Raw genomic sequence first — 8176 nt, 5'->3', positions numbered from 1 at the left:
CCGCGGGCGGGGGCGCGTCGCGGCCACCCCGGCGGCCGGTATCGGCTCTCCGGCCGGTAACCCACCCCTCGGCGGTCCGCTGACGCCCACCGAGCGCCCGCTTTCCAAGCCCCGGCCTGTGCGAGCCGCCGAGCGCCGGGAGGAAGGCTCAGACCTTCAGGTTCAGGCTCTGCCCGGGGTTCGAGGCCTTGCGGCGGCAGCTGGGCCACTGGGGGTGGGGGAGCACGCGGACGCTGCAGCGTCCAATAGCCCAGCGCTGTGGTTCTCAAAGTGTGGCCGTCTCCCCGGGACTTAGAGAAGCAAATCCCCAGGCCCCACCCCAGACCCACAGCCTGGAAGCTCGGGAGCTGGGGGCTGGGTATCTGGGTGGGAGCAAGCCCCCCAGGTGATCCCCAAGCTCCGTGAACTTGGAGACGTACTGCCCTGGTGGAAATAGCCGACACCCCAAACCCGACTCCAGCCCCCCACATCTCATGCCCCAGAGTGTCTAGCAGGGGTTCTTTTCTCCCTTCATTTAAAATGACGGGCCTGTTTACACTGTACCTGTCCTTTGTACACTGTGTCGGGTGGGGGTGGGGGTCTTGGATCAGGAATTCTCTGGCAGCATTAAATCAGGGCTGGGTGGAAGCCAAGAAGTCTTTTGCTGTTGGTGGCCGGTTGGCCTGGCTGGGGCTTTCCAGTGGTGACGGTCACTGGTGCTTACGTGTTACGTGTCTTCTGTGTTACGTGTGTAGTGATTGTTTTAAAGTTTTGAAATGCAATCGTGCAAATATTTGTATCCTTATTCAGTGCTGAAACATTTTTCCCTCCTGTCATGGTGCTTGTCTGAAGCTAAGCCGCTGACCCGCAGAGACAGCGGTAAAAAGGGACAGGTCGGGTGGCACGCCTTCCTGTGGCTGGGGTCCAGGAGGGGCAGTGTGCCGATGGGGACCACCAGGTCCTGAGGTAGGTGGCTCTGCCTGGGCTGCAGGCCGGGACGTCCCAGAAGATGGAAAGGGACACACAACAGTGAGTGTGTCCTTGGAGCTCCTCCCACATTCTCTAAGACAGGCTCCCCTTTGCTCTCTCTTCCCTTGCTCTGCTTCGTTTTTCTTGGAAAAACTTGGTATTATATTCTGCTGTTGGTTATTTCTTTATTGTTTCATTTGTATACTAGGATATAAATTCCCTGAGAGTGGCAACTTATCTTTTTTTCCCTCCAAAGTGTCCCTGGTGGTTAGGACAGTATTTGGCACCTAGAAGGTCCCCACTGGATGTTTGTTAAAAGAATGAGTGAATGAATGACCCCATCATGAGCAGTGCTGGTCACTTGACATTTGTGGCCCGCCCCCCCCCACCCCCCCGCCACCGCAGATTCATTCACTGCCTGACTCTGTGCCGACACTGGCCGACTGCATGCCCCATGGGTGCCTGGTTGGGTCTGACCGATGGCAGGTGGCAGCTGGTGATCAGAGGGAGAGAGGAGGGAGCATTTCTTCCCATTGTCCGTGTGCCACAGCGCCGCACTGGCTGTGCCTTTCTGTGACCGCAGATCCTGCCTGGAGGCCCCTGCGTGGCTGTGGCTCCCACTGGCTTCGGCTGGAGCCCCCATTTCCTCTGCTTGTTCCTGCAGCCCCAGCGGTGGTCTTGGCTCCCCGAGATTGCAGGTCTCGTGCCCCCTTCACCTGCCCATGCCTCTGGAAGTGGGCCCTCTGGTCACATCCCTTGTTTGAACCACCTGGAGTAAACTATCTTCTGCTGGGACTCTGACTAAAAGAGGTAGATATTATATCTTGCCACTTTACAGAATTGGAAACTGAGGCTCAGAGAGGTGATAAAACGTGCCGAGCCAAAGACCTTAACAGACACCTCACCAAAGAAGATGCACAAACAGCAAACAAGCGTATGAAAAGATGCTCCGCGTCATATGTCAGCAGGGAAATGCAAATTAAAACAATGGTGAGACCCCACTGCACACCTGTTAGAATGGTGGAGATCCAGAACACCGGCCACCCCCGACGCTCGCGAGGACGTAGAGCAACGGGAAGTCTTGTCCTTCCACCTCACGCCGTGAAAATGGTGCGGCCCCTCTGGAAGACAGTTTGGAGGTTTCTTACATAATTCAACATCTTCTAACCACACAATCCAGCAGTCACACTCCTTGGTCTTCACCCAAAGGAGCTGAAAACTTACGTCCACTCAAAACCCTGCCCATGGATGTTTACAGCAGCTTTGTTCATAATTGCCCAGACTTGGAAGCAACCAGGGTATCCTTCGGTAGGTGTAATAGGCAAACTGGTCCGTCCAGACAGTGGAATATTACTCAGCACTAAAATGAGCTCTCCAGCCATGAGAAGACGCGGAGGAACCTCTATGCATGTTACTAAGTGAAAGAAGCCGGTCTGAAAAGGCCACACGCTGTATGATTCCAGCTGTACGACGTTCTGGAAAAGACAAAACTATGGAGACAGTGAAAGGATCAGTGGTTGCCAGGGGCTGGGGGAGGGGGTCTGAACAGGAGGAACACAGAGGATTTTTAGGGCAGTGCAACTTCTCTGTATGTCCCTATACTGGTGGATAGGTGTCATTACATTTGTCCAAACCTGTAGCATGTGCAACAGCGAGAGTGAGCGCCAGTGTAAACTGTGGACTCTGGGTGATCATGACATGACTGGGTGTCAGTGTGGGCTCATCGACTGTATCGCATGTCCCACTCGGGGGGATGTTGATAGTGGGGGAGGCTGTGCCTGTTGGGGGACCGGGAGCTATATGGGAAATCTCTGTACCTTCCTGTCAATCTTGCTGTGAACCTAAAACTGCTCTGAAAAAATAGAGTCTGGGAAAAAAAGTGGCCAGGACTGTACAGCAAGTGATGACCGAGCCAGTATTGGCACCAGGGCCCCCTGGTCTAAAGCCCATATGTCTGGCTTTTGGGGGGCTTCAGTTCTCCTCTGAGGGGCGCAGGACTGGGGTAAGCACGAAGGTGACCTAGCTGGTCAAGAGGGCAGCTGACCCACGGGGTTCCTGGAGAGCACGCTGGTGGCTGGGCGCCACGTCACCCATCTGCCTCTTCCAGCGACCGGGTGAGAGCCGAGCGTGTCCCCGGCCTGGCAGGAACCGGTGCATGCGACGTGCCTCCTCAGAGCTGCTCGAGCATCACGTGAGGCTGCGGGAAACCACCGGGAGGCTCAGGTGAGGCCCCTGCCCCCACCGCGGCTGCCGGCTGACCTTTCATTTCCTTCCCTTGCTCACAGAATGAGGGCGCGAGGCCGGCGCCCACGGTGTGGCAGGGTGGTCCCGGTGCCGGAGGGCACAGCCTCTGCAGCTAGCCGGTCAAGGCTGAGTGCCTCCGAGCCTCAGGCTCCTTGTCCCTACAGTGGGGGTGGTCCTGCGTGCTAAGTTCACAAATTTGTTCTTCCATTTATTTCCTCACTGGTTGGTTGAGGCATTCAAAAATATTTAATGAGGTTCTGCCCATTGCCTGGCCTGTAAGAAAAGTGCTTTGCAAATCTAAAGCCGTGTGCAAAATTTAGTCCTCCGATGGGTGGCTCTCTAGCTCCCAACACTGCCCCTGTGGAGCCTGGGCCCCTTCTGGGGGGTCTCCTAACACCGCACTTGGCCAAGAGGGCCTTCAGTGCTGTTGCAGGACTGGGTGAAGCCCAAAGACTCCGAGGACTGTCCACACAGGGAGGACACCTCTCCGGTCATGCAGACAGCGAGACAGAGGCCGGCAACGTGCAGTGACGTGTCCGGGGTCACACGGTTGCCAGGATTGTAATGGCTCCCCCAGAGATGTCCACGTCTTAGTCCCTGGAGCCTGCGAATATGTTACCTTTCACGGCAAAAGGAACTTTGCAGATGTGACAAAGGATCTTCTGGCGGGGAGGTGACCCTGGGTTGATGGGTGGGCCCGATGTCATCACAAGGGTCCTTATAAGAAGGAGGCAGGAGGGTCGGAGTGAGAAAAAGGTGATATGACAACGGAAACAGAGAGAACCTGGAAGATGCTGTGTCTGTGGCTTTGAAGATGGAGGATGCGGCCACAAGTCGAGGGGTGCAGGCAGCCTCTAGGAGCTAGAAAAGGTGATGAGACAGATTCTCCCTCGAGCTTCTAGAAAGGAGCCCTGTGGATTCCGGCTCCAGAACTGTAAGCGAAGAAACTGTGCTGTTGCACGCCTGTCAGCGTGTGGCCATCTGTGAGAATAGCTCGAGGAAACCAGAGCCCACAGTGAGGCCGGGACTGGGGCCTGGGGGTCCTGCAGCTCAGTCTCCCTCTGCTCCAGGCCCGTCCCCGCTCCAGGGCTTTCTATCCAGGGGCTCCAGGGGCTAGGAGATGGGTTGGTGGTTCAGAATAATTTTCCTTCTGTAGGGTGCTTAAAATGCTGCAAAAAATATTATACACATAAAACAAGTTAAATAATAAGGGAAAAAACAAAACAAGGCCACCAGTGCCTCGTGGAAGAACTAGATGCTGCCCAGGTTTTGAAGCCCCGCCCCCTGCCCCACTTTACTCCTCCCAGAGGCACCGACTTGCCTGGAGGCTGCACTTTCTGGTCTTACATGTGTTTGTGCCCCCGGGTTCTTTTCACAGGAGGTTCCGGCGAGCGCTGGGCACACAAGGAAGGCGGAGGCCCCCCCCCCCAACCCCAGCGCTGCCGTGTCTCCCGAGACAGGCAGATGTTACCTGAGAAGCCAGGTGTGATGACAGGCAGGCAGGGAGCACCTGTCGCCTCGCCCGGAACACCCTCAACCCCGACTCTCCGCCCTGGAGGCCAGCTCAGGTCCGCCCCTGCCACCTCCACCGCCCTGCCCCCTGGAAGCTTTGTGAGGGGACCCTCTTCTCGACTTGCAGATCTGACCAGTGATCACAGACTGAAAAGACAGCTGCTGTGCAGTATTTTGTGATCTGAAGGGATGATCAGGTTTTCTGAGTAATAATAACGTGACGTTTGCATGCCTTTCCCCAGGTGTCCTCCACTTTTCTTTCGCATTTTAGCTTCTCAGACTTGACCGTCTGTCCCAGGTGCTTTGATGACACGTTAAAACTGTGGGTCCCTCCTCAGCCATGGACAGGCACCTGTGAATGACGGCGTGGGTGTGGCCAGGAAGCCGTGATAAACGGGAGTCGATGTCAAGGTACCTTCCTCACCTCCTCCTTCTCTTCCCTGGAATGGAACGTCTTTGAAAGCGGGGAGCCTGCCCTTCACCTCTGTGTCCTCAGGGTGCAGCACAGGGCTTGGCCCTCCGCAGGTGCTCAGTGAGTGGCCGATGTACCTTGCAGAGCCCTGCGCAAATGCCTGCACCTGAGATGTTTTGACAACTACATGGCTCACCCGTGCATCACACCTGTGCGCCACACCTGGGCATCTCCCTGTGTGCCAGGCACAGGTTGGCAGGTGGAGTGAGAGGGGGCTCTAGGAGCTGGAGGGGACTTGGACTCCAGCCAGTTCTGAGGACCCCACACTCCGCTCCCAGACTGGGCCAGTCGAAGTGGGGGAGCTGCACCCTCGACTGTGTGTCTTTTAGGAGGTTCTGGACAGAAGGGAGTTCTGAGCTCTGCCTTTGGACTCTGGAAGTGCCAGCTCCACCCTGGAGGTACTGTGTGAACAGCACCCACCCACCCACCCCAACAAGCTTGTTTCAAGGGCTATTTCCTTGTCAACCAGCCTTGATCCCCTCATATTAGGAATGTCCGATCCTACCCCCCACCCTTCCACCCAGGATTCCTGGGGCTTCTGGATGGCCCCTGTGCTGCCCAGCAGCCCCTGCCTTGCCCCTGGCCCCACAGGAGATGCAGGGGCCCCCGGGAGACCTCGGTGCAGAGTTGGCCCCTCTCCCACGGCCACACCTGAGCACTCCCACCCCAGCATGTGGTGCATTGGGGAATTTTCCTGAACATTTGAGGGGCTGTGGGGAGGGCCCACATTGTGTCCTCACATGGCCCTCCGCCTTCCCTGGGGACCCTTGCCCCTTCCCTGGGGACTCCTCCCTCTCCAGAACACACAGCTTCTTCTCCCGTGGAACATAAGCAGTTGCACAGAACACCAACATATGACAAGGCGGCTTTGGGACTAGAATGAGACCCTCTGTATTCACGGCTGCACACGGACGACACATGGACATCGTCCACGCCATAAAACATCCAAACTTGCCCCTGTCCTGGCTACACGAGCGACTGCTGCTTCACCATCATGCCTGCACCTGCTCCAGGCTCCCCTCCCTGTGGACAAGGTTTATTAAGACACCCGATCATAGAAGCACCATCTCTTCCCCAGAGCTCCACTCCTCGGACCCAGCACATCACCCAGGACACGCCCAGCATCCCATAATAAGTCCTTTCCAAACCCTCTTCCTGAGCCCCCCACGGCTCCTGTGGTGGTCTCCTCTCTGCAGCTGAGCAGCCCTGTTCACTGTAGGGAGGCCCCTGGCCGTCTTTTCGGGCACAGCTTTGGCAACGGGGAGCCTCTCCCTGGGCCACCAGGAGACAGGCTCCTCCTTTGGACCCTTAGGCTGACGGGGAGAGAGGGGAGAGGAAGGGAGGGGGGCGAGCCTGGGGCTGGTGGCTGTGCCAGCTGACCAGCATACCGTCTGCCGCTGATGTTCCTGTGGTAACAGGGCCCAGCCAGCTGGCTGGGGAGGTGACCTAGCTGGGGCGGTGGGCGGCCCCACAGGCAGGCTGGAGGGGAGGGGGTCTGGCAGAGAGCTGCCAGCCTCCTGACTCCCTACTCGCTGGTCTGGCTCCAGCATCAGATCCATCTGCTCCCAGCCTTTGTCCCAGCTGAAAACCGGGCGTCCCTCTGTCCTCAGCGCTGGTCTGGATGCAGGCCCACTGGTCACAGGAGGGCTGAGTCTGTTCAGTTCAAGTAGCGTTTTCCACGTGCCTCGTCCGTGCTAGGCTCTGAGTTTGAGGCCGGGACACAGATGGGAGCCCTGGGGAGCCAGACCCGGAAACAAATTCTGCCACTTAGTGTGACAAGGGCTATAGTGCTGGATGCCCAGAAAGGGCTCTGGGGAGCTGGAGGTGGGGATCTTCGCCTCCTCCTGGGAGCTCCGTAGAAGCTCCCCACAGAGGGCAGACCCAGGCTTGGGACTCTGGGACCAGTGCTTATCCCACAGCCCTCGAACGTGGAGCCTCCGGGAAGTACTCCAGCCTGGTGCCCGCCTGTGAGGGGCTCGGGCTCGGGTCCTGGTGCTGAGCCAAGGCGGGGGTGCGTGGGAGGGTGTGCTCGGCAGGACCTGCCAGCCAGGTGGGCCCGATTCCCCGTGCTGAGACCACTCATTGACCCCTCCCCGTGGGAATGGCTGTGGCCGCACACCTGCCCCTCCCCTTCCGTGGTGGGTAAACCCGGGGATAAAAGGGGTCTGGGCTGAGGCCTTTCACCCGCAGCCAGCCCCCCGCCCCCACCCCTGCAGTGCACTCTGTGAGGAACTGGCAGCCGGCCCCTGCGCTGGGCCAGCATCCGGGGCCAGGGAGCGGATTAGCGTGGCCGAAGTCCCGCCAAGAGTCTGTCTTCAATCGCTGCTTTCCGGTTTCCCACACAGAACAACCCGGCCTCCGCAGGAAACCCGGGCCCAATTTGCCTTAAAATAACTTGGCATCCTAGGGGGTCTTCCGGATGGAAGCAGACCCAACAGCCCTCTCCCCATGTTCAGCATTCCTGGGCCCGCATTCGATGCAAGGACTGTCTGTCCCCCAGGGGAGCCAGGCCTGGGGAGGGGGGCGGTGCGTTTTGTAGATTCTGTAGGGTTTTCTGTTTGGATGATCATGATGCTGGCATACAGAGACTGGCTACGACCCCCAGGGCCAGGTGGGATGGAAATCGGGACTGTCGACATCCTGGTTCCTTCCTGGCCTCCGGGGAAGGCCTGCAGTCTGTGATGTTAGCTGTAGGTTTTCTCGCCATTTCTTTATCCAATTGGTGAAGTTCCCTTTATTCCTAAATTGCTGAAAATAAAAAAAAATTTTATCATGAATGAATTTGATCACATGCTTTTTTTTGCATCTGTTAGAATCGTTATGATTTTCTTTCTTTCTTTTTTTTTTTTGAGGAAGATTAGCCCTGAGCTAACTACTGCCAATCCCCCTCTTTTTGCTGAGAAAGACTGGCCCTGAGCTAACATCCATCCCATCTTTCTCTACTTTATATGTGGGACGCCCACCACAGCATGGTTGCCGAGTGGTGCCATGTCCGCACCC

At 57.3% G+C, this 8176-nt stretch overlaps 2 long non-coding RNA genes across 2 annotated transcripts; both read left to right on the top strand.

Annotated features, from left to right (window-relative positions):
- Nucleotides 1-2113: 2113 nt before the first annotated feature.
- LOC138921262 (uncharacterized) lies at nucleotides 2114-4940 on the top strand. The gene is made up of 2 exons (XR_011433697.1): nucleotides 2114-3171; nucleotides 4571-4940. It is a non-coding gene; the product is annotated as an uncharacterized lncRNA (long non-coding RNA).
- A 59-nt stretch (nucleotides 4941-4999) lies between these two features.
- Nucleotides 5000-7953, top strand: LOC138921263 (uncharacterized). The gene is made up of 3 exons (XR_011433698.1): nucleotides 5000-5115; nucleotides 5506-5574; nucleotides 5977-7953. It is a non-coding gene; the product is annotated as an uncharacterized lncRNA (long non-coding RNA).
- Nucleotides 7954-8176: the final 223 nt, after the last annotated feature.

Source organism: Equus caballus, chromosome 28, assembly GCF_041296265.1.
Source record: "Equus caballus isolate H_3958 breed thoroughbred chromosome 28, TB-T2T, whole genome shotgun sequence".
In the NCBI taxonomy this organism is placed as follows: domain Eukaryota; kingdom Metazoa; phylum Chordata; class Mammalia; order Perissodactyla; family Equidae; genus Equus; species Equus caballus.
The sequence above is the reverse complement of the archived record's forward strand: the minus strand, read 5'-3'. Positions and strand labels throughout refer to the sequence as shown.